The sequence below is a fragment of the Muntiacus reevesi genome, chromosome 4, assembly GCF_963930625.1.
Source record: "Muntiacus reevesi chromosome 4, mMunRee1.1, whole genome shotgun sequence".
Lineage (NCBI taxonomy): Eukaryota > Metazoa > Chordata > Mammalia > Artiodactyla > Cervidae > Muntiacus > Muntiacus reevesi.
This window is the reverse complement of record NC_089252.1, coordinates 114,599,441-114,626,227: the sequence shown is the minus strand read 5'-3', so window position 1 is coordinate 114,626,227 and position 26,787 is coordinate 114,599,441. Positions and strand designations below refer to the sequence as shown.

The 26,787-nt window shown below is 41.2% G+C and overlaps 1 protein-coding gene across 9 annotated transcripts in view; it reads left to right on the top strand.

The window, feature by feature from the left end:
- The first annotated feature begins 211 nt into the window (after positions 1–211).
- Positions 212–26,787, top strand: part of PPARG (peroxisome proliferator activated receptor gamma) — a 122,102-nt gene continuing 95,526 nt past the window's right edge. For 2 of the 9 annotated variants that reach the window (XM_065935438.1, XM_065935433.1), the window contains exons 1-2: positions 212–340; positions 23,601–23,691. The gene's annotated coding sequence lies outside the window, so the exon portion shown is untranslated. Of the gene's footprint in view, positions 341–1,227; positions 1,316–23,600; positions 23,696–26,787 lie in introns of those variants that run through there. The other 7 variants (XM_065935437.1, XM_065935431.1, XM_065935434.1 and 4 more) reach the window with 6 other exon arrangements.

Below are 26,787 nucleotides of genomic sequence, written 5' to 3'. Positions count from 1 at the left end.
GGCTCTCCCCGACGTGACCGCGGGCATCCTCCCGGGCTCCGGCCGGTCCCTCGCCAGGAAAAACGGGACCATTTCGGGGCCGCCGCCCAGCGGCGGTAGGGAGGAACAGGCGGGGCCGGCGCAGAGTAGGTTCGCCTGCTAGAAGGTGGGCGCGGCGCGCGGGGGCCCTACTGTGCGCCGGGCGGCGGCGCCCCTCCCCGCGCCCCGCGCCCCCGCCCCCGGCCCGGCCGCTGCGGGCGGGGCCGGCCGCACTCGGGAGCCCGCGCCCGAGCCGCCGCCGCCTGGGGCGCTCGGGTCGGCCGCCTGGACACCGGAGCCGGCCGCCAGGCCACCGGCGCAGGTCAGAGCCGGGCTGCCCCGCTGCGCTCGGGGTGGGCGCGGGGCCCCGGGCTGAGGAGGGTTCGGGGTGGGGCCGACGGGGACTCGGGCTTAGGGCGCCCCGGGGGCGACAGGGGTCGTGGGCCGGCGGCGCCCGGGCTGACAGGTCCCGTCCCGGCCGAGGGTCGCGCCCTGAGGAGACGTCCGGGTGGCAGAGGGCACGGGCCGCGGTCGAGGCGCGCGGGGAGAGCTGCGGTCCGACGGGAGGCGCGAGGCCGTGCGCCCCGCGCGCCTGTTCAGGGTTCGAGAGCGCGCGGGTCTGCGAGCCCCCGGCGGCGCGGGGCGCGGGGAGCCGGGGGGGAGTGGTCTGGGAGCCGCTGCCCCGCGTACCCCAGAGCCCCGGCGCGGGAGCCCGTGCGGGCGCGTCCCGCGGGCGCGGGGTCCGGCTCCGGCTCCGGCGCCCAGATTGACCGCTGTGGGGTCGCGGCGACAGTTAAGCCTGGGGCGCCCTTTGGGGGCGGGCGGAGCGTGGGGCGCGCCCCCTCAGCCTAGGTGCCCTCACGCACCGGGCTGGCTGTGAACCGGGCGGAGTGGCCCGGGGCGCGGGGCTCGCTGGCCCCCGGGGGGGGCAGCGGATGGAGAGCGCGGGCCCTTCCCACCCGCTCTGCGGTCAGGAAGGACGCCGGACGGTGCGGTGGCTCCTCCACGTGCCGGGCTCGACTCCCGCTCTGCCGAGCCCTGAGCGGGGAAGGTGGACACGGGGCTGGCTTCACCGAAATCTCTAGTCCCCGCGTGCAGGGGGCGGAAAGTGGGTGTGTATCTGTGGTACTTTCTGCCTCGGTGTTAGGGGAGGAGCCTAAGGTAAGGAGGCTGAAACTGGGAGTAACCTATCTGCGGCTTTTATATAAGGTCAGTGGTTAGGTAAAGAAGGGGCCTTTACCTCCGCCGGTGATCAGAAGCCCGCGTCTCTAAATTCTCCTTAGGTGCCCTTGCTTAGGTGAGTCGGCTTACTCTGCAATTACACTCTGCTGAAATCACTCTGTTGGTGATGCGTGTCCAAAGTTTGCAGGACGCTGCTCGTGAGGCTCGTGGTGATGATTATTCTGTTGTTATTATTTGGTCTTGCTCTTGTTTTACCGCGAGAATTTCATTCACTTGGGTCTGAGAGTAATGGTTGGGGAAATAGTGTCTATTATTTGAGTAGAGAAAGCTTAAATGAGCATAGCACTCTGCCATGAAGAAACTAGTTTTGAGGTTAACATGTAAAATTGATTTGTATAGATCATTGTGTGAAAACAAAACCAGACACGATGATTAACTGAGTTGTCTGAAACCTGTTGCTGAAGAAACTTGGTTTTGAAGTACACTATTTTCATGTCAACTGTTTTTATCATTCATGAAACAAATTGTAGTTGGAGATATTGAGAGAGGAATGACTAACAGTCTGCAGAAGGCGCTGGGCAAACCTTGGACATAGCCCAGGTGTTTGGTGGCAGTCTTCCTGTTCATAGTTAAGTGATCAATCGCTGACTGAAAACAGGACCTCATGATCGTCTAGATGATTTTTACAAAACCCTCCTGGAATAGAGACCAATGTAGATGTTCACTGTAGCTTCTCTCTTAAAGAAATTCCTTCCACTCTTGTGAAAAGTCTGTAGAAAACAGAGATGCTACCAGTCATCTTTCCGGGTAATACTTCAAAAGATCTTTTTCAAATTTGAAAACAGATTTATGTTGCCTATTTTCAATTGGATTCAGTCTGTGAAGTTAATAGTATTCTCTGATATACAAACGCTTAAATGAATGCCCTTAGCCAAAAAGTGAGGATTGTTACAAAATCATCCATTTTAGTCTTACGGTGTACTTCTTGTCGTTATCCTTTATTTAAATTATAATGATATTTGATACTTCACTTGCTGATAATTAGATCTTAAATTTAAAGATCTTAGGATTAATTAATGACCCACTGCTCAATCTCTTGCAAATCACTGGAAAGGGGGTTGAAACTGGTGATTTAATTTTTAAATGAAAATTCTTTTTCATGTTTAAAAGTTTGTTTCTTGCTTTTATGATAACTACTATAAAAACGTGGCATCAGTGAAATATAAAGGTTTGGAGATTTCCAGGCTAAGCTTTTTAGGCACTGTTTTTTTCATGCTTTTAAATTTTAAAGAATATAATTTATTTTTAAATTAAAACTAAAATATCCGCCTGCATCATATTCTTTTTTAAACTAAGAATATCTTGAACATATTTTTGCAGTTGGCGTTTTAAATAAATACGCTATTTTCTTTGAGGGGACTGTTTCCTCACTCTTCATTTCTTTGTATATTTTTCAGAACAACATTTTAAAGACATAACATAGAATTTTAAAAAATCACAATATTAATTATAACATCTCTATGACATTAAAACTGTATTATCCCTGTGTAAGAAAATTTATACAGGAAAGAAGCTTGACTTTAGAAAAATGCATTATATTATTGATCATTGCTAATTGCTCTTAGTCAGTTAAAAAAAAATAAGTATTTGTTTAAATAAGGCTGTTTGCTACTAGTCCTAATTATCAAGATAATTATGTATTCGACAGTTGTATGAATGGCACAGCCATGGAAACACACACAAGAATTAATAATACATTTCATTTAGTTTTCAAACTGTGAAATGGTGTTTTACTGTCAGGAGAGTTTCATGAAAACAGTATTAAAATAATACTTTACAAATGTTTTATATATCCTGATCTGTTACTTTTGCTTCTTCTTCTTCTTTTTTTTTTTTTTTTTCACTTTTGCTTCTTTCATAGGATTTATACGTGCCCAATGAGCAGGACAGAGAATGTTGGTTATTCTAATTTGTGGATGTTCTGCTGAATTCACTATCACTTGAACTTGGAAATATAATAATGTCATAAAATGTGTCAAGTATACTGAAAGAAGTTTGGGTTCCACTAAAAATAAGTATCAGCTGTAGAGAATTTTTTTTTAAATCACTAATTAAGAAAATGATAAAAGTCACCGGCCTATGGATATAAACATGTGTCCCCCACCACCTTCAAAATTATTAAACTGAATTTCTAACTTGCTTTTATTTTTCCTAGCAGATCTCTGTACTGCTTTTGACCTCTTGAGCTGTTGCTTTCTTTCTTAAGGCCTAAAAGCAACAAAAAGGGCGGCAATTTAAAAAGCTTAATCCTTTGAAACTGATCTAATTTGACTCCACAAAAATACAATAAGATCTGTAAATAACCACTTTGCAAGCATAGATAGCCCCAGTGTATCAAACTTCAGTTAGTGTCATAGCTTTCTAGATGAAAATTTTAAATTGAAGGCTATTTTTAATCCTCCTCGGCTTTGTCATTTACTATTTGTATTTTATCACAACACAGAGGTAGATTTGCAGGAGTTATATGGCGTATCTTTTGAACTTATTCTAATTTTTATTTACCTAAAATACTGTAGGTTCTTGAAAGGAAATCAGGTCAAATAAAGTAGACTGTATTTGGGGGGAAACTTTTGGAGATGTGAAGACAACTATCACCGATAATAGTGTATACTTAAATTATTTTTTATTTAAAAAAACAGGTCTATTTATTATTATTTTTCTTTAATAGTCAATGCACACCTATGTTTTAATAACAGATGTTTAACTCAGACTGTGAATGTTTACATTTTTAACCATTTTAATTATTATAGTGAGGCAAGTCATTTATCCTTTCTAACTCTCCGTTTCCTTATCAGTGTAAATTGGAAAAATACTGCAATTATTGTTCTGTGCTCTCTTTTTTTGTATGATTTTAAGACGTTATCAGCAAATCTGTGTATCTTAAATGACAGGACCTTGTCCCTGAATTTAATTGAGCTAATTCTTTTACAAATATTAATAGTTCACCCTAGTACTAATTTTGAGATTCTTGTTAACAATGAACAGAAGATAATGCTTGCCATGTGGTGATCAATTTATCAGATGTTTCTGAAATGAGATATTTCATCATTATTCAGTTTAAAACTGTATTTCCTATCCTCTGGTGACTTCGGACAAAAATCAGCCTAAGAATTATTTTTGTCCTGTTGATAATATCTCTGTGAGTCCTGTGTAGACAATGTGTAGCCTTTCGTGTCCATTTTTGCGTCTTCACGCATTTAGAAGGTGCAAGCTGTGCTTTTATTTGATGAAATTCTAGTCTTTACATATTTTTATGGCGTACGCTGTGAATGCTTAATGTGTGTTTGTTTTATACTGAGGCCTATGATCCTTCAGATCAAAAGACATTTTAGTGTCACGGCTTAAAGAATAAATAGGGACCGTGCTTGTCGTAAAACGTGGGGCTCCCTCTAAGAAGCCATATCCAAAAACATAGGCTTTTAGTGTCTTGAAAAGTGAACATGCCTCCTAGGACCCACCAGTTTACTAGTAGGGACTCATTGGAAAAGCATGTAACTAAGGGTGCATCGTCCAGATAGTAAATTTTAAATTCTTCTTGTGGATTGTTAAAAAATCCATTCTGTTGTGAACTGTCTCCTATGCAAGAAAGCAAGGGCCTTGACTCCCAGCTTGAACCCCGGTCTGTTCCCAGTTCCCCTACAGAGGCCAAGTGGGGACCTCACTGAAAGTATGAGGAGGCAGAGGACAAAGAAGGGTTAGGCCATGCCTGGAGATGGGTGTTCCATTTCCCCGTGGCTCCCCCTTTGCAGCTGGGGAGTGGGGAGCAGTCCTCATTTTCATTCTCTTCATGGGTCTTCTCTGGCTTTCTCAGAGCCATAGCTATACCTTCAGCTATTCCAGTGACCAGGCCATTCTCAACTTGAAAATCTTTTTTGGGATGGGTTTCCTTTCTGTACTGCGATTTCTCAGACATAAAGGAAAGAAATGAAGTCATCAGTTCATGCACCATGAATCATTTACAATGGAGATTTAAAACCATAAGGGAGGATTTACACTCAATCCTATAATAGTTTAGTTCAATTTGATTCAGTGTCTTAAGAAACAGTTTTTATTTCACTTCAGTGGTTTATTTTTAGAAAATAAATTCATTGCTAGTTTTAACTGATTTTTTTTTTTAAAGAAGCACTTCAATTCATGGACTCATCTAGAATTGTAATATGTGGATAAGACGCTTTGAGACACCTTTCCTGACCTTCTGGGAAGAGTTCAGATTAGCATAGACCCGGGGTGTGCAGTCTGCACAGATTACCGTAGATAAGGAGAAGGTAGCTGGGAGGGAGGGAGAAAACTAGGGAAATACCCTGAGTGGGAGTGTAAGAGGTCTGCGTGCGCTCACTTCCCACACTCAGCGGGTTGCACAGTAACCGTACAGAGACCTGAATGGAAGGGGCTGGTTTCTAAGAATTTACCCTGTGCCTTGGTGACGTCAGAAACTTTTAGGACGGCGTTGAATTCTAAAGTTGCTGCTTGGCACTGTCACTGTCTTGGGGGCTCTAGGTGGCTTCAGGAGAGAGCCCCAGCAAGTGAATGGAAAGAGGGTATTATTATCCTGTGTGTTTAAGGAATAGCTGCTCCTGTATGGTGGAGACTGCCACGTGCAGTGGCGAGATGCTGGAAAGAACTCCTTCACCTTGACCCCACCCCACTGACCATCATTTGGCCTCCGCCGTCTGTGTCCTTTCAGAGTTTGGAGTCTGCCTTCAAAGCGCCTATATTCCTAGCAGGGTTAATTCTTTAAGACATTATCAGCAAAAATTTGAGAGGTTAGTTTCCTGGTTTTCTTGCTACCTGCAGGCAAAGCTTTTAAGGAATAATAAACACACTTGAAATGTAAAGAGGGGATCAGGAGGAGGCAGAATAAAATCAAAGCAGTCCTGTCCCCAATTCTCCATAAACCAGCCTGTATGAAACCAAATTTGAAAATAGTCACTTGAGATAGTAGTGACACAAAAGGATACATTCTCCCACACAGGCATATTTTTTTCTCTTAAAAATCAACACAGGGGAATTCCCTGGTGGTTCAGTGGTTAGGACTCTGCGTTCTCATTGCCAGAGGCTGGGTTCAATCCCTGGATGGGGAACTAAAATCCCACAAGCTGCACGGCCTGGCCTAAAAACCAAAATCAACATGTGTTGTAATTCTTCCTTGAACCATTTTTTCCTTCAGAAAAAACAAATCGTCATTCCTAAATGTCAGTTCAAGAAATTTATCAAATTTAAGGCTCTAGGAGTTGGTAGTTGGCTAGTATAATTAGATATATGAATATTACTTCTCACTGTGTCTTCCTCTCTCTGTAACGTTAGACAAATTATCTAGTCCCTTCTTGAGTGAGTTCTTCCAGACTTATAAAGTAGCTTTCTAACAGATTGAAATGAGAGGAATCTCTCAATCACGTCATAAAAAAATATGCCAAAGATGTATAAATAATGCTTAAGACTTTGGCAGATCCTCAGATCATAAAATTTTATACATACTTTATTTTTTTCCCTTTATGTTTTTTTGCCAAAAATACTTACAGGAAATCAATGTGTATCTGATGGAAATAGAAGCTTAGTAGCCACCTCAAAAGCGAGTTCATTAATTCTGTGAATCAGCTGATAGGCAGTGTTTAACAGTTAAGTGCAGGCCACCGTCATGGGATAAGTAAGCATATTGCACACTTCTATCATTCACTTTTCCACAGTGTTGCCGAAGTCTAAATCTAAATCAGAGAATCCCTAAGTCCTACCATACTTACTGTTGTTTTTTTCTGTCACTTGATAATTACCTGGGTTTTGTAAACAAGGTTTTGATTGTGTATGGACAAGTACTTACATAAAACCTTTCTCTTTTTAATGTGGTGGATGAAGTTATGAAAGAGAACAAACATATGAATGGTGTATATATATGTAAATGAAGAAGATACTGTAGCAAATTATTTGCATATGTTCAGAAAATTCAGAAGAGTGAAGAAAACACCCAGGCCTTTGCCAATGTAGGATTACTACATGTTTTCCTAAAGCATTTGGAAGTAATTAGAAATACCCTAGTTTTATTTAAAAGCAATATACTTTTAAACTTTGTTTTCAACAAGGTCCCAGTTTGTTGACTTTCGGGACGAGAGCAGTACATTGTCTACAAAAACATAGATTATTAATTTCTTCAACAGGACTGACTGGTTTTACTCATCTTTATGTCTCCAGAACATAGCACAGTACTCACTAGGTACTTAATACATGTTTTTAAAAGAATCAAGAAATAGTCTAAAATAAAGAGTGGTCCTTGGAGCAGCAGCAGTGTCTGGGAGCTTGGTGGAAATGTAAATTCTCAGGCCGCACCCCAGACCTACTGAATCAGAAACTCAGGAGAGGGCCTGATGATCTGTCTTGCAACAAGCCCCGCAGGGGATTCTCGTGTCGGGTGTGAGAACCTCTCACTGCTGCTGGGCCCCGCGTCCCATCCGAGAGCCTGGAGCGCAGTGCGCGGCGCAGTCAGTCCGGAGCCTTCTCCCTCTTGCCTGTAAAGTCTCTTGATGTGTGACCCCATTGGTAGTGATAGAAGCTCTTGAGATCGTCCTGTAAGTTGCCTCTGTTGGTTTGACATTTTATTAGTTAGAGAGACTCAGTCTTGTTTTTGATAAGCTGGTGTCCGTAGAGGCTAGCCGGGTCACTTCTGAGTTTGAGAATCACTGATTCCCCTTACTTTAGCATGGTTGCCAAGAATCCCCAGTCTGTAAGTTCAGAGACTGGATTTTATGCAGTATCTGACAATGGCCTGGCCCTGGAGGACCCACATTAAACAGATGTGGGTCTTGCAAGATATGAATTTGTAAACTTCAGCTCCAGTTTCATAATCATAGAAAATGTACCAGTCCTAGTGATTGTTGGTGATAGTTTGTTTTTTTTTTTTTTAATCCTAAAATTCTGTGATTCAGGAATTGAAGAAACTGGTTCTCTTATGTATAGCTATTGTCATTATCACTTAGTTCGGCCTGCTGAAAAGGCAATTGGGAAAAATATTGCGCAATCTGCTGCTGTACCCCTGCTTTGGAGATTTTTTCCAAAGGAGTGGAGGACATAGGACAAGCCACATACACGAAGACTTTCACACAAGCATTGCTATAGGAACCAATATTTGGAAATAACTATTCAACAGCAGCGGAATGCTTAAGTAAATTATGAGGTAATTAGTAGGTGGAATGTTATGTAATTGTCAGTGACAAATTGGAAAACTAGAGCAAACTTGAAAAATATTTTTTTAAAAAGTAGCATAAAGAATGTATGTGCACCATTGATTGAAACCTTATATAAACGTGCATATGAAGAGACAATACAAAAGTTAACGAAAAAATGTATTTTATATTTTAAAATAGATATAGAAGGCTTTTTGTTTGCTTTTATGTTTTTCTCTCTTTCCCAAAGTTTAGCCATTAATATAAAAATTACTCCTATACTTAAAACCTGCATTTATTGCTTTTATTTTTTAGTGACCCTGATCAATAAAGATCAAGCAAAGAGTAAATTGAGAATTGAGAACCCTCTAGCTATTTTATTGCTTTTAAACCATTCAAGATAATGTGAGACAGTACATGAATTCTTTTCTGTTATACCCAGTTTTATTTCATACTTAATTTTCTCTCCCATGCAAGGCTTCTCTGTACTCTGCTGGACTGGTCTCTGGGAGGAAAAAATGCACCATATTTGTTACAGCCTCTTGGTTTCCTCAGTCATACGTACAGTTTGATTTCATTGATTTCTTTGGGCCTGTGCTCTCTTTGATCTTCAGCATCCACCAAACAGCAGCTCTTTTTAAACAGTAGTTTCCAGAGTTATTTTACTTTCCAGCTATCCCCTTTTAAGTCTTTTTCTAAAAACTATGTATATCTATTATGGGTTTTTTTTTTTTTCCCTAAAATTAAATAACCTCGGGATAGTTTGTCTTCTAACTCTGATAGAATACTGAACTTGTAACTGTAAATAGCTGATGCAGAAGCACAAGAGGGTTAAACTTCTATTACAAATGGTTATTGTGAGACCTTGCTGTAATTTGTAATAATAATTTTTAAAATAGCAAGAACTTTAAAATAGCAAATGAGTAGAGGTTTCCCAAAATCTTGTCAGACCTCAGAGTGAACACAGTAAAAGACGCACACACACAGCAATATATGTGTGTATGTGTGTATACTATCCACATACACACACACAGAGCTATGTCCTTTGAATTGAATACTTTTTCCTTTTTTCTGTTGCATTGCTCTAGAAAATCCCAAAGGGAAAATTAAATAGTTTTGCCTTCGACCCAGATTACAGGTTACATTTTTCTTGTCACTTTCTTTGGAACTTCTTTTGAGAAATTTATATCAGCCTGATGCCTTTAGAATAGCCTTTATCTAAATGAAAACAAAGTTTTAAACATTTTTTTTAGAAACTTTATATCAGGGATATTAGATATTTCTCTCTTCTTCGCCGCCCCCCCCCCCCCCCCCCCCCCCGCCGCCACCATTTCTGATGATTTAATCCTTAATACAGCCCAAGGCAAACCTCAGCGGGTAACACAAACCTGGAGATGACCCTCCTACTCCCAAGAACAAATCTGCAGAGGAGACGCTCCTTTGCTCCTTTTTAGTGAAGATTTATTTATCCGAGAAAAACCTACTGAGCTCCCACTTTGTGCCAAGAGCTGTTTTAGAGAAGGAGTTTAAAGCAGTGAACAAAACAGACAAGGATATCCCTCCTGACATTCATGAGTATTGTTATCTAGATTTAACGAGGGTGTTAGTGGGAGAGATGATGACTCAGAGCAGGCAATAGTCTAAGCCCTGCCTTGTGGCCAGGCAGTGTTGCCAGGCCAGCCTGAAACTGGGTGGCTGTCTTTGAGTTAGATGTGAGGGAGGGGAACACCTGTGTCCTTGAATATTTTTCCTAAATCTCTTATATTATTTTAGGTTATACAAACGTAGTATGTATCACACATAATGAATAATATAATTATTGTGTTATTTCATTTCTCTCTCAGCAACCAAGTTTACTAGCAAAGGATGTAAGAATGCATCTTTTTTTAAGAAGCTATTAACTTTTCTTGAAAATACAAATAATAGGATGCTGATTCACTTTGCAGAAGGAGTATTTATTTCACAGTAATCTCAAAATGGATATATTTAAGTGGTTAACTATCCAAGTGTATTTAGTTCATAACTTTATTTACCAGAAAAATGAATTACACCTAACAAATATGTGAAACAAATTTCACTGAGACTATCCCATTAAAATTAAAACAAAAACCAAAACACTTTTTTCCCCTGGGAAATACAGTTAGCAACTTACCATTTAAAAGCATATTTAGAATTTTTAAATATTTAGAACATAATATTTGAGTAAAAGGAGACCCAGATCTTACTTCACATGACTGTCCCTTGGTCAGTGTAAGTATTACAGCTATTTCAACTTCTGTACGCACGATCCAGTTGTCTGATTACCATTTCAGTTCTGTTTTTAAATTCTCAGAAAATGTCTTACTGGCCACTTAAAGATAAATCCTGAACATTATGAAACTTTGGGGGAAAAAATGGTAAGGAAAATAGATTTTGAAGGAAGTTATATGAAGTTAAGTAGAATTAATATTTTCTTATATAGACATGGAATATTAGAGTGCATCTCAATGCAGATGTAACCAAAGCCTTCAAACTTTACAAATTTCACCGTAATTTATTCAAAACTCCGTGAATGTTTATCAGATGACCACTCGATTTCCAGGGCTAGGTTTCCTTATACCAGAAGCAAAATCTGACATGGCTCTACAGTGGGTGGCCCAGGTGCTTTTCAGATTGGAGAAGGGAATCAGAATCTAGCACCAGGCAGGCAAATAACCGAACTCAGTGAAAGTTAAGAAAATAGTTAAGTGACGGAACACAGCACATGGGTATGATGTGTCTTTAGGCCATTCACACGGTTCGTGTGCGCTTGGCCATGGGTACATACCAGCCGGAACCATCTCTGATCCTGACAAAGCACAGCGCATACACACAAACATTTTGTTTTTGCCCCACACGTGAAGTTTTAAGTGTCAAATGGATTTCCTCTGTCACACTATATGCGTGTGAAATAATTCACCCTGGCCACTAGCTATTAAACTCAGAAAATGCAAACTAACGTTACTTTTAGCTGAAACACAATTGGAAGAGATTTACTCTGAAATGCAGTTTACCACGTTCCAGATTCTATATTACTCATTGTATTTGCTGATTGTTTGCAGTCAGCTCTTACAAGTTTTATGTGCAAGTTCTGTACCAAGCAGAATTATGAATTCCTAGAGAGTAGAAATGAGCGTGGAGGCTCTTCTTATTCTTCTCATGTGTGTGAGCCCTGCTTCCCTTCCCTGTTTCACAGCCCACAGCACAGGGGGCTGAGCATGTTGTCATTACTTTATAAATGCTTTCAAACCTGGTTTGATTTTGAGGACTGCTTTGTGCTGTTTCATTGTGGGTTTCTCAGCGCTGCTGTTCTCCACATCTTTAGTGTGAAGTGAAAGTCGCTCAGTCATGTCTGGCTCTCTGTGACCCCATGGATTGTAGCCCGCCTGGCTCCTCTGTCCGTGTGATTTTCTCAGCAAGCATATTGGAGTGGGTCGCCATTCCCTTCTCTAAGGGATCTTCCCGACTCAGGGATCGAACCCAGGTCTCCTGCATTGCAGGCGGATTCTTTACTGATGTTTAGGAAATTCCCTAAACATCTCTAAAAATGTTTATTTCTATTCTAACATTTTTGGTTACACAGAGTGACATGAAATTAATGCCAGAAGAAATTTCCATTTTGCTCTGCTAAAGCGAGTAACATGGGATATGAAAGAGAAAAAAAAATGTTAATTATAGACTTTAGCATTCTATGTTGGATCTTTTTCTTGTCCTGTTCAGAAGAACAGGTTTTAAATGGCCTGAGGGCCAGGGCGCCAGTTGTACTTTCTTGTTTGGAGACTTCCAGTGGCAACTGTAGCAAATGCAGTTTAATACCACAGCGGGGAGAAAAGTTCATACAGATGTGTGATCCGGAATGCTACTTAGATTTATTACTCATGCAGAAAATAAAGCCGGTTCCCTTTCAAATGTTCTGTCAATTGTTAGATAAAACACTACATAGTCCCGGCCTATTCATTTGTTTATAATGTATAAAATAATTATATGCTCAGCTATTTCATATATGAATCACAAGTATTATCACCATAATTGTTTAACAGTTAATCTCCTTTTACAAGGTAGATACACGTTTATGAGCCACTTCAAATCAAAATACCAGGCAAAGGAACTGATTTACATATAAAAGCAAAGCAAACAGGCGAACTTTTTTTTTTTTAATGTGGCCTTGTGACATCTCTGCACGCCCACTTTTCTCCGTAGGGCTTCTTGTGTGCCTGAAGAATGAAGGCAGGAGTCTCTTAGCAAGAGATCAGTGCAAGGGGCTTGCACCCTCTCCACCCCTGGGCAGCCTGCCATCATCCTCCTGCGGCCACACCTGTTCATCTCCTAGCAGGGCAACGAGGTGTCCCATACCTATAGCTGTGACACTGAGGAAGGAGCACATGGCAGGCCGGGGGCCACAACAGAAGGAACGATTAGCGCTGACCTGGGCCTGGAGCCGGCTCTCACTGATGGGCCAGACTTCCGCGTCCTTCGCTTGCACCTCATTCACGCACAGCCGGACACGATGAGTTGTGTACAGGTTCGGTAGGCTCTAGGCACAAAGGGAGACAGCAGAGCTCCTAGAACTAAGAGTTTATAAGCTACGTGAATCGAAAAGGGGCAACACTGAAGCAGTTAACCAAAAATTCAAATCAGTGTGTGGTTAAGGACTAAAGAAAGCAGAAAACAAGTGCTACAAAAATTCAGAGAATGGCAAAATCAGTGTGAAGTGGAGGGTAGTAAACCCAGGAAAAGCCTGAAGAGGAGAGGGGTATTGGATTATATGTGAAAAGTTGAGGAATTGACAGGATAGCCTTAAGAAAAATCTAAGAGAGGGCTTATATGTAGACATGTGGCTGATTCACTTTTCTGTAAAGTAGAAACTGACACAATAAAGCAACTGTACTCCAATAAAAATTAATTTTTAAAAAATGGAAAATGACTTTTAAATATACCGGGAAAGAAAAAGGAATCAAAATACAATTTCGTTAATATGAAATACTCAGACTAGGCAGATTCATGGAGATGGAAAGTGAATTATTTGTTGCCAGGGCTTGGAGGCAGAGGGGGCCGGAGGAGTGACTGCTTGATGGTGCAGGATTTCCTTTTGAGGAGATTAAGCTGTTTCAGAACTTGATAGAGGTGACTTTAAGGATGTCCTAAATATCATTGAACTGCACACTTTAGAACAGTTAATTTTATGTATGTGAATTTTACGCAGAAGCAAAAAAAGTTCAGGGCTTGAGATGGTGTAAGAGGAAGGGGGAAAGAATTTCCAGGGCAAGAAAACAAAGCCTGGACTAGTGAATAAGCACAGGCTGCGGGGGTCATTCTGCAGAGATCATCCCAGCGGAAGCGGGTCGTGTGTCTGTGCGAGCAGTGAGAAATGGGATTGGAGATGTAGATTTCAGATGGGATGAGAAAGGTTCCGGGGTGTAGGCAAAGGAGTGTGGGCTTTGATCTTGTAAGAAGGGTTGGGATTCCAGGTCTTGGGGGGAAGAGTGAGATGATTTAATCAGAAGGTTCATTTGGCAGTAGTGTGCAGGGCAAGCAGCTAGGAGGCTATCGCAAAATCTGGACAGAGGAGGGCCTGTCAGAACAGAAAGAGACAAAAGGAGAGGGCCGTCGTGAAGCAGCTTCTGGAGACGGCCCCTGCTCTGATGCTGCTCTGCTCACTGTTTCCGACTTGGTAAAAGGTAAGCGCAGATATGAGGATAAGCGTTTACAGCCGTTTGTAGCAGAAAACAAGCTTACACTTACCAAAAGGGAAGGGGGAGATAAATTAGGACTTTGAGACTAGTAGATACATACTATGTATTTTGGAGTAGGAACTGGCAACTCACTCCAGGATTCTTGCCTGGAAAAATCCCATAAACAGAGGAGCCTGGTGGGCTACAGTCCATGGGGTCGGAAAGGGTCGGACATGACTGAGTGACTGACCATGGATACACTACTGCGTATGAAATAAGTAATCAACAAGAACCTACTGTATAGCCCAGGAAACTATATTCAGTATCTTGTAGTAAGCTAGAGTGGAAAAGACTCTGAAAAAGAATGTATATGTATGTGTAATTAAATAACTTTGCTGCACCCCTGAAACACAACATTATAAATCAACTATATGTCAAATTTTAAAAAAATAAATGAAAAACAGCAGTAATGGGGGAAAAAAGTCTATATTGTCATGACATTCAGGCACGTGCTTTTTTGCATTTTATAAAAGTATCCACAACAGGTTAAAAGGAAAAATGCCCTCATCCCGAGTTAGAACTCCAGTGCCCTAAAGGCCAGATGGACTGGACTTAGGGACTGGGCCTTTCAGGGCAGTCATCAGCCGTGTCATCAGTTTTATGGCTCATTTTTATGTCACTTTACCCAGTGCCACGTGTCGTGCTGGCTCTCAATGAACAGTGAGCAAGGCAGGTTGCTCCTTTCCCTCATGGAGCTCCGAGGTCATAGATTGTCAAAGGATCGCTAGAAATTAAACGGAGGCATACGTGAGCTCAAAAAAAAACCTCACAACCACAGCTGTCCAGAGGTGGGGAAGGCCGTCGTGTGAGTGCCAAGTGCATGCTTTTGTCAGTAGAGATATTTAGGCAGAATCTGAATGGCTGTCTGTTAAGGGGTCTTATTTGATAGGAGAAATGAATCAGGGACCTTATAAAGTCCCTTCCGATGTTAAGGTGATTCCCTATTCTGTAACATTAACTTTGAAGAACAGAGTTCTTTCTCTTTTTTTTAAATTGAAGTGTAGATGATTGACAGTACTGTGTAGGTTTTAGGTATACAGCTAGTGATTGCAGCATTTTTGCAGATTACATTCCTGTCTCTTTCTTATTTGACTGTTTTGGAACAACAATGTCCACTGCCATTCTCATCAGTACTAGTAACTATATTTCCCTACCTTTGCCTGCAAATTTGATTTTTAAACCTACCTGCGCAGTGAGTCCCGCAGTTCTTTTTAAAGAAAGTACTGTTCTCACATGCCTTCTCAGCTGTCATTTATTTCCAATTTTACTATTCGTTAAGTTCCTCTTCCATGTGACATTTGCACAAGCGACGTGGATTTCTGCAGAAGTTACGTAAATCACAGGCAGGCTGCTGACTCTGAAATCATTAGTCCCTACTCCTGTGATGTAACGCAGAGGCCGAACAAGACCAGGCAGGCTACCCGTGTGGGGAATGTCTTTGGGATTCCGTTTTGGTGTGGGTGAAAGCTCAAATAACTTTTATTATTCAGCTTATTTCACTTAGTTATGACAAGTCTCAAACTCTTATTGTCAACATTTGAGCAGTTCAAATGATCATAGATTGATTGTACTTGGGGGAATCCGGAGAACTAGACTCCTGTAGGAGTGAGGCATGCTTGCTCAGTGCTCAGTCATGTCCGACTCTTTGAGTCCCCACGGACTTTAGCCCGCCAGGCTCCTCTGTCCATGGGATTTTCCAAGCAAGAATACTGGAGTGGACTGCCATTTCCTACTGCTGGGAATCTTTCCAACCTAGGGATCGAACCCATGTCTCCTGCATGTCCTGCATTGGCAGGTGAACTGCTGAGCAACCTGGGAAGCCCCGTAATCAATAAATATTTGTTGAGTATTGTTCACTGAACGATACGGTGGACAAAGCACTTCACATGGGAAACTACTATAAATGCAAGCATGGGAGTAAAGAAAGTGTGAGCTTAGAGAAAAAAACAGAGACAGGTTCCTGAAGGCAACAACATCCTTTTGTAATTACCAGTGTGAACACTTTTTGGCTCAGTAATTGTGGAGGCTTCTTAATTCCCACACAATGTTTAAGATCCCAGTGCTGGCTCTTTCTGAGTCTGGGTCCACAGAGAGCAGCTGAGCTGAAATGGGAAAAGTCATTTGCTCCGACTCTGCTTTCTGGGCCTCTCCTCTCCCGTCTCTTTCCTCCTTACCACCCTCCTTCCACCTCCCCCTGCCCCTCAATTCTTGCTCGCTTTGTTCCTTGTTGTTTAGTTGCTCAGTCGTGTCCGACCATTTTTGCGACCCCATGGACAGTAGCCCGGCAGGCTCCTCTGTCCATGAGATTTTCCAGGTGAGAATACTGGAATGGGTTGGCATTTCCTCCTCCAGGGGATCTTCCCAAATCAGGGCTCAAACCCGCATCTCCTGCGTTGGCAGGTGGGTTCTTTACCACTGCGCCTTTCTCACTCTTAACTGTGTTCTTATCCCCCCCCCCCCCGCTTTTTTTTTTTTTTAATATTCTGGTGTTTTCCATATTCTCTCCCTTTTTTTCCTTCTTTTTCTGCTCTCTCATCTGATGGCCCTCTTCCTTTTCTCGTTTCCTAATACCTCTGTTTTTGGTCCAGTCTCTTAACTACAGTATGGAAAAGGAATGTATTTTTAATCCACTAATCAATTAAGGACATGGGTATTTTTTTTCTCTATTGAGGTATAATTGACATAAATTGACATAAATTTAAAATGTACGTTCTGGTGATTTGAAATACCTATGTATTGTGAAAGACTTCCCTCCATTTGTTAATTAACATCCATCACCTCACAAATACCTCTCTTTCCTTTTTTTTTTTTTCTTTTTTGGAGAGAACATGTAAGTTCTATGTTCTTAGCAAATTTTGATTATATAATACAGTGTTAAGAAGTATAGTCACCATGATGTACATTCAGGAGTTTTTACCCTGAATGTAACATGAGCAACATGCTTATGTTGCTCTTTCAGATATGAAATAAAATTGATTATCACTTATAAGTGGATTTTAATTGATTTTTTAAAAAATTAGGGAATCACTAATCCTCAGATTTGGAGAAGGGGATCAACTGATCTTAAGTCATAATTCCTAGTAAAGCACCGTAGCTTATTGAAATGGCGAGTTGTCTTTAACAACCTTAGTTCCTCATTTTTCCACATGGTACATGTATCAGATACATCATGGGATCCTTTAGCACCATCTAATTTTTTAAATTACATCTTGATTTACACAGTTACACAAGAGCTGGAATATTTCTCTGTTTTGTTCATTGTTTATCCCCAGTGCCTAGAACACTGCTAACAAATGTCAGATGCTCAACAAATATTGTTGCTTTTTTTTAAAGTTTGGAAGTCTTGTTTTTTTTTTTTATGTTTAGTTTTGTTTATTTATTTGACTGCGGCGGATCTTAGTTGTGGCTTGCAGGATCTTTGATGTTTGTTGGGGCGTGAAAGCTCTTCTTGCAGCATGTGGGATGTAGTTCCCTGACCAGGGATCAAACTCAGGCCCTCTGCGTTGGGAACACAGAGTCTTAGCCAGTGGACCACCAGGAAGTTCCTATTGCTTTTCATTTCAGATCTACAGTTTCATTCTCCTTCCTACTCCTGAATAGGTATCATAACTTTTTGGAGTAATATTACTATTCATTGGGATAACTTAGTTTAAGATTGGTTTATAAATGTAACCATAGAGTTTCATGTTTAGATAATGCTTCCTTCCAGTTCAGTCTCCACTTCAGTCTGCTCCACAGTTTAAATCCTCAGCGAAACTGTCATTTACCCATCCTTCTAAAGGACTCTTCCTTATCTATCTCAGGCATCAAAAAAGTAACCCAGCAATTGATAGCAATAGTTAATATTTACCGAGCCCTGATTCTATATCAGGCTCTATTTTAAGCACATTACATACAGTGTCTCATTTTAGTCGTCCAGCAATCTGTAAAAGGTATACAGTATTATCTCTGTTTTGCAGATGAAGAAACAAACCCAGAGAGGTAAAAATAACCTGCCAGGTGATAAAACTGAGATCTGAACTCAGGCAGCCTAAACCCAGGCACTTTGTCTTGCGCACACTCACAAGAGTCTAATTTCCCAGTATTTAATTTGCCAGAGAATGAGATAACTACACCCCATACTACCAGCACCGTTCCACACCTAGCAATTCCATCCACAGAAGTGTAACCGTATTCAGATGTACCCAAGGATTAGATCCAAGCTTTTCAGCTGTTCTGCTTCACTGCCAATTGGTTTATGTGTTAGCGGTAAGCAACTTGAAAGTACTTCTAATTGTTACTTGTGGCAAAGTAAAGTAGATCACCAAATCTTTATATTCAGTAACTCTGCTGTCACTGAAAACCAACCACTCTCAGGAGATTCTTTATTTCCATTTTTCCCTTTCTCTTAAATTCCTCTTCATTCAAATAAAGTCACCTTATTTTGTCACCTCAGGCTGTAGACATCAATTTAATAGGCAGTTTTGAATGGGAACGTTGTAAAAATCTAGGGAAGTGTATGATCAGCTCATCTTGACTCTGGCTTCTCATGGAATCAGTCAGCAATTTGGGGGCGGGGAGGTCAGTGGCAGACCAGGTGTTTAACTCAATGGGATAGAAATTAGCCATTTGGGAGCATTCATACACTTTTGCCTTCCCTCAGTGCACCAAAGAGACTTTTCTTTTGAGAGCATCTTGGAGAAGGAAATGGCAACCCACTCTAGTATTCTTGCCTGAGAAATCCCATGGACAGAGGATCCTGGTGGGCTGCAGTCCATGGGGCCCCAAAGAGTCGGACGCGACTGAGTGACTTCACTTTCTTTCTTTTTCTTTTCTTTCCCCTGTCCCTTAGAAAAGTTGATTTTGCTAGGTCAGTTCCTTCATTTTTGTCAGGTATTAGAGAATGAGTAGAGAGGGGCTAGATATGAAAAGTTGGAGAAGATTTAAGTTGCCACAGTTCTAAAGAGCTGGGACAGAGAGGAAGAAGAGATCATGACTCTACCGGGCTGGGAATGGAGGACGTGTTGAGTTAGGAGGACTTTTGCTGAAGGAGATGCTTTGGAAAGTGTAGGACCTGAAAAAGTCAAAGGAAAGGGAGGTGAGAAGGGTTGCTGTGGTATTGAGTTGAGCCTCCTTGAACATCCTCTGCGAGTCTGCAGGAGAGATGGAAAACCTTTTATCTGACGAGAGGCGAGGAGGGGTCCAGCGTGTGTTGGATTGTGCTTCCTTAATTCTAAAGAGGATGAAGATGGGTAGTTTAGGGGATGCTGAGTTTGAGGTTCCTGAAGAAAGTCGAGGAGGGGAGTTCCCCGCAAAAATGGAAATACACTTTGAGAAGTCTTGAGAGAAGACGTGTGACTAGAGATGAAGATCTGGGAGCTGTAATCAAGTTAGTTGTGTTTATAGATAAGAGTGAGGACAAGACAGAATTTGCATAACACATGGAATAGAAGAACTCAGGAGGAAGAAGAGCCAAGAAAAAAGAATAACACAGTAGGTGTAGACTAAGGCTAAGAATTCAGAGAAACTGATCCCTGGGCAGCAAAGGGAAGAGAGGTTTCAAGAGCAGAGGATGGACAGAATAACAAACGACGCAGAGGCAGAGGCACTGATGCTGGAGCCAGCTCAGAAGGACATGTAGAAGTCAGCTGTTAAATTTGGGGGGTTTTTGTGAACTGTTTGTTACCCATGGCCATTATTAAAAGTTACGTTGCATGCACCAGCCATGAAACAGGTGATGCTGAGAAGAAGGTAGTCAAGCCACACAAGCGCGTGGCTTCCTGATTTTTTTTGCACCGCTGACCTGTTGGTCGGGATTGCATCTGGGAGGCCGGGATCCTGTGTCATGCGCTGCTCCTGCCTCAGCTCCGCCCGTCTATGCTGTCATGTTGGTGGCCTGAAATCAGTCACCATGGGAGTATTTCCACCACAGGAAAGAAAAACACTGCAAACCAGAGCATTTTTCCTGCCAGGAGACCCAGTTATTAAACACTGGGCTTCCCTGGTGGCTCAGACGGTGAAGAATCTACAGGAGACCCAGGTTCAATCCCTGGGTTGGGAGGATCCCCTGGAGAAGGGAACGGCAACCATTCCAGTATTCTGGCCTGGAGAATCCCATGGACAGAGGAGCCTGGCAGGCTGGAGTCCATGGGGTTGCAGAGAGTCAGACATGACTTAGCGACTTTCACTTAACAGCACACCACTGTGCAAATAGAATGAAAACCAAGAAAAGCCTAATGGATTTATTAAGAAGGAGCCTACTTGTCACTTTTGCTTGAGTTTCAGTAGAAAGGTGGGTGGCAAAAGCCACACTGAAGTGGGTTGAGTGAAATAATGGAAAGTGAGAAAAATGTTCAAATACATTTGAAAACTAGTGAGCTAAATAACTAAGCAGATTGTTATTGTTGATATTGTTGGGTTTTTTTTTTCCTGATCATGGAGCCTACAGAACATATGCAATGTTAATGTACTTTATTAATCTCCAAATATGAACAATATGTGCAGATTCATTTCATGGTGGAAGCTTTTCCTCTGGAAAATCTTGAGGAATCTAGTTATCTATAGAACGTATATTTGGGGAGATGATGCTGTAATATTTCACAAATAAGATGATGTTCGCTGTAACTTTGAGATTAATATTTTTGTTTTTAAAGTTTCTTAGATCTCTAAGGAAATATTTTCAAGAATGAATGTTGAATTTTACTGGGTATTTTTCTTGTAGTTTTTGAGGTAGTCATGTGGTTTCTTTTAAAATTTGACCCAGTGCTGGAACTCATTATTCTAATAGGTTTTCCAATATTAAATCTTCTTTGTTTTTCTGAGATAAATCCAACTTTATTATGGTGTTTTTTTCTTTTACTGTACTATTGGCATTTGTTTATTAGCGTTTTATTTGTACATTAGTGTCAGTATTAATAAGTGAAGTTGGTATTTTTGTTCTTGTTAGGTGTTGAAAATTAATTTGGTCACTCTTTTTTTTCCTACTCAGAAACAGTTTTATGTAGCAAAAAACATTTCTGCCTTGAACACTTGGAAAAAAATTATCTGTAAAATTATCAAGGCCCAAAGCTTTTTGGGGAAGTAATTCTTTGATAAGTTTTCAGTTGTTTCCATTTTTAATTATTTTCCTGTTTCTTAAGTCGACTTTTACCATTTTTATCATTTCAGACAGAGCAGATTAAGTTGCTCTTTGGCTTGCATTATCATCTACTTAGATTCTGGTAGAAAGCCTGTCTCAGATAATAGAAAGTTGAATGGGTAGATGTGAACAGACCCTGTCTAGTGTGGGTTCTGTTGAAGTGGGAGGGGCTCATCTGCTGTCTTCACAGCCTAGTTCTCTGGCTTACATCGATGAGGAGAGAGATTTATGAATGAATGACTCTACCCCAGTCTGCATTTAACTGATCAGATGGGGAACGTGAAAGAACTATAACCCTTGGTATATACCGCCCCCAGAATGGATCTTGTTTCTGCCCGATTATTACATTTTATGTCTGGAAACTATGCCTTTCTGAATGGATACAGAGAGCAGATTACTGAGTTTACCAAAGGGAAGGGGCTTGAGAAAAAGTTAGAGAGACTTTCTGAAAGTCACAGAAACTGGCCCAGTTTTCTGTCTGGTCCAACTCTTAGGGCCACAAGGTAGGAATACATAGCAGTTTCCAGAGAGCTTAACTTTCTTCCTGTCAATTTTTTTTTAATGAATTCATATGTATTTCAGGTGAGTGTCAAGAAAACCTAATATGATTTAATCTTAGCCTGGAGTCAACATTCTTTACTTTTTCAGATAGAGATTTTATTCAAATTTTTCTTTATCATTATTCTTTCCTTGTGTTTTCACATATTTAAACACGTTTTAGTTGACTTAAGGGTGAAAAAATCCAAGTGGTAGTCCATTGTAGATAAGTTGTTTCTCATGTATCATGTGTATTATATGTTATGAACAGTTTTGATGTGGGCACTCCTTTCATTTTTTACGAACAGATGAGAGAGTGTTTCACATGCAGACTACATTGCTACAATACAGATCAACAGTCAGAAAGCAAAGCACGCTGGCCTAAAACTCGGACAAGTTAGTTCTGTCTGTGCCCTGTCCTGAAAGCAAAATAGCTTCCTTAATTGGTACTGAGTTCACATTAGGAGGTTTTCAATTTCCAAACAGAAGTACTAACCAGTGCTGGGGAAAGAAACAAATAATCAAGCAAAATACACTGGCTGCAACTTATATTCTTTTAATGCAGAAATAACAAAATGAGAAAACATTTTATATTCATGATCCACCATGTTTATGCCTTTCGTACAGTTCATGAGGTTCTCACAGAAAGTATACTGGGGTGGTTTGCTATTCCCTCCCTGGGGAAGATTGAGGGCAGGAGAAGAGGGCATTCGAGGATGAGATGACTAAGGCATCACCGATGCAATGAACGTGAACTTGGGCAGACTCAGGGAGATGGTGAGGGCCATGGAGGACCGGCGTGCTGCAGTCTATGGGGCCGCAAAGAGTCGTGAGTGGGCAGCTAAATAACAACAACACGTTTATGCCATGCATTGGGTGTAATAGATTCATTTTTCTTGTAAACTCCAGATGGAAGGGTGCAGAATTTTAAAAAAAGAAAAGAAAAATGGGAATTTGGGGGAGGTTAGCCTGGGCAGAATGTTGGGTCTGGCTGTTGGGACTTTGAAGGCCCTGATGATAAGGCTTTGGCACTGGGTGGTATTTTGTCTTTACGGAACGCACAGCTATTCTCGGATCCCTGAGTCCTTTGTGAGAGCCAAGGATACACATTCTTAGACCTTTGGCATGATTACTAATAATCTGCTCTCTGCGTCTTCCTTTTATAAATCTGATCCACTGGGAAGGGAGTTTGGGGGAGGATGGATACATGTATGTATAAGACTGAGTCCCTCTGCTGTCCACCTGAAACTGTCACAACATTACTAATTGGCTGTACTTGCAAATAAAAAGTTAAAGAAAAAATTTTTTAAGGCTCCACATGAAATGTGTGACATCTCTTGTCTCTAAATGGTTGTGACACTTTTACTTTAGGTTTGCAGGGATGTGCCCTCTAGGACAAGCTTGTATTTTCGTAAATGTCATCTTTGCTTTTATCAATCACCTATCTTTTGAGGTTAGTAATCCTTTTAAGATCTAGTTTTTTTCTTAAGTCTGCACAGCAACATAGGTGCATTTATTAAGTCTGCATAAAAAATGGGTGAGACAAAGGACCTTGACTCATGATCAGTGACAGACTTGTCTTTTCAGGAGGATTCTCCATGATTTATTAGTCAGTCTGTTGTTTGCTTCTAGAGAATGCAGAGCATTCTAAGCTCAGGGAAGGCAAACATTCAGGATGAAATCCAACAGAGAAAATACATGTATTTGTGCTTATCCATTTTGACAGATGAGATTGTCTAAGAATTTTGAATATGTGTGTATATTAAAAATCTTCTTTCTTTCCAGTTGTTCAGGTTTGAAAGAAGCCACAACGTACAACTCTAAGCCACAGACATACAAGAGGGACGTTTCCTTAAACAAGTGTCAGCCCTGAACAGTAGGTAAATTCAGAATTTATTGTACTAAATTTGTATTTAAAAGAATCCTTAAAAAAAGAAAAAGCTGTGAATGCTTCATAGTATTTTATTGCAAAATTTCTTAGAGAGCTTTTATTTTGACTATCAGAATGCTTTCTACTGTATAATCTATCAGTCAGTGAACGGAGGCCACAGTAACTTACTTGTCTAAGACAAAACAAAGATAGGAAAGTGACCTAGAAGTTGAGAAAATAACTCAGATCCTTAGAAAATAAGAAGTTTCAAGTACATTATATTAGATTCCTGTGTTAGTAGTTGTTAAATTGAGAGAAAAATAAAAATATCTTGCCTGATTCCCTATAAGTCTTGCAGCATGATGCCAGGTCACAGGAGAAAGTAGCTTAATTTATCCAATGCCCAGGTATATATATTCTATCTGGGGCATTAAAATCCAGTGCTACAGTTATTTGTTTTGTTATTCAAATAATTTCAACTCCCAGTGACCTAGGCTGGAATAATTTGAACAATAAAATTTTTAAGAACTACAGCTTTGGACTACAACCCCCATCTATATACAATCATGTATGTATGTGTGTGTGTGTGTGTGTATACACATATATACATATATGTATATATATGTACACACACATGATTCTGTACTGATATAAAGGGCTTCTCTGGTGTCTGAGATGGTGAAGAACCCACCTGCCAATGCAGGAGACACAGGTTCGATCCCTGGGTCGGGAAGATTCCCCTGGAGGAGGAAATGGCAACCCGCTCCTGTGTTCTTGCCAGGAGAATCCCGTGGACAGAGAAGCCTGGCGGGCTACAGTCCGTGGGGTTGCAAAGAGTCAGACACGACTGAACGAGAAAGGCACAGAACAAAATAAATGAAGGACTCAATGAACAAGTAAATGGAAGAAGTACTTTTCCGTACAGAAGAATTTAAATCAGTAAACGTGAAAGGGATGAGAGAGATGGAAAACTGCCTTCCGAGAGCCCCAGCAGAGTGACTGCACCCGCAGGCCCGCCGACCAGAGCTCCGAAGATGCGTGTCAGGAGGAGCCGAACGTGGACCCGGGACCTCAAAGTGTCTCCCTCCAGATAGTTATTAGTTACAAAGAGAAAAGTAGGTCCTTTGTGGGGGAGAATGCTGGCAGGCCCCACTTTAACCAAGTGACCAAGGTCAATAGGTTTATATCCACAGTAGTAACACATATTGAAAAGGTTCCATCAGGCCCTCAGAATTCTTCCCCAAAATTCATAACGGTAGTAGAATCTGGGAAAATGTTGGGCAAATCTCAATAGACATCCCACGAAATACCTCACCAGCATTCTTCAACAGTGTCCAGGGCATGAACGACAAGGAAAGGCTGAGGTACGGTACGTTAATTATGTGCACTTCACTCCATGTCAGGTATACCTCAGTAAAACCACTTAAAGAGAAGAAGAAGAAGAGTGAGAAGCTGGAGGAAATAAGGAGAAAGAGCTACAGAACACCATGTGGGATTCTGGATTGGGCCCTGGAGCTGAGAAAGGGCATGAGTGGAAAAACTGCTGAAATCCGCGTCAAGCTGTTTACATTCTCATGCCAATTCAGTTATTAGTTTTCCTCGTCGGGCTGTGGTTGTAAAATGTTCCCAGTAGGACGCCCAGCACCCGTGACACGGGAACTGTAGCTTTGCAACGTTTCTGTCAACCTGAAGTTATTTCAGGATGAGACGTTCTTCCGGAGTTCCATTGGGGTCCCTCAGTAACCATTCTCATTAGCTTCTCAGTGGTTTTCAGAGAGCGTTTCTATTTGTTTGCCCACTTTAGAACACTCTTCTCACCAAGGATTACACTTTGAGCTCTTTCTTAATCCTGTGCGTACACAGAGCTTCCCCAGGCTCCACAGTTCTCCACCTGGTTCTCCAACCAGTTACTCCCAGCCCCTAGAAAACCTGTGAGTGGGGGAAAACACCACCAAGGCTCTGCCTCCTCGGAAACCACCTCTTAGCAAAAACTTTAGCTGGCGATGGTCAGGGTGTGATTTCAGTCTTCAGACTAAATCTTTACATCTCATTAATGATCTCTTGGTCCACCGTTCTTCTTGATGCAAGACAACATTTGAACAAGCCCTTAGAATTAGGAGTCTTATATTTGAATGGTGAAGATAAGAGAAGATCAGGCTGTTTTCAGGTAAAATGTCTGGGAGTTCTGTGAATACAAGGAATAATAAGGGAACTTTGATTCTTAAAGCAAGTTGATAGCTGCATTGTTTGCTTTGAAAATCAGTTTAACTGGAAAAAAAAAAAAAAAAAACCCAAAGCCACTTTAAAATCAAAAGACCAAACTCTTGAAAGACCAAGTAAGGGGCAGACATGTACTCTGGCTTCTGAAAATGAGCATTTAGGCATGAAAAACAAAATACTAAGTATTAGTTCTTCCCTGAAGGTTTTTTGTCATCAACTCTCTTGTGTGTTCAACCAATTTGGTAAACTACACTAGTTCAAAAACTTCAGGAGAAACAAGAAGAAACCGAAGTGTCATCTAGAATAGTCAGATTCATAGAGATGGCAAGTAGGCTGGTGACCAGGAGCTGGGAGGACTGGGAGATGGGAGTTTAGTGTTCAAAGGGAACTCAATTTCAGTCTGGGAAGATGAAAAAGTTCTGGATGGTAGTGATGCATGCATAGCAGTGTGGATGCACTTAATGCCATAGAACTGTACATTTTTAAATGATTAAAATGGTCCATTTTTATCTAAGTGTATGTTTTACCAGCACTTTAAAAAGTGAAAAAAGAAGTAAAAGTCTTTAGCAGTTCCATTCCCCTTCTTTCTAGGGTGCCCAGCTATGAGCACAATCTCTGACTGGGGTTGTTTCTTCTTCAGAGGGATCGTTTTTAAAAATCTAGAGATGATTTCCTGGACATCACTTACCAACCAGGAGTTTAAATGGCTCTGTATCATAAATGGTGCAAGCAGAAAGAAACCCGGTACACAGGAAGCAGGAGAGCTGGGTAGTCAGGAGAGTTGCTTTTGGGTTAATTTATAACTAAGACAAATGAATCTATAAAAAGAAGAAAAGCCCCATAAGAATTATGTTAACTGATGGTAAGGGAGAAAAAAGGGTT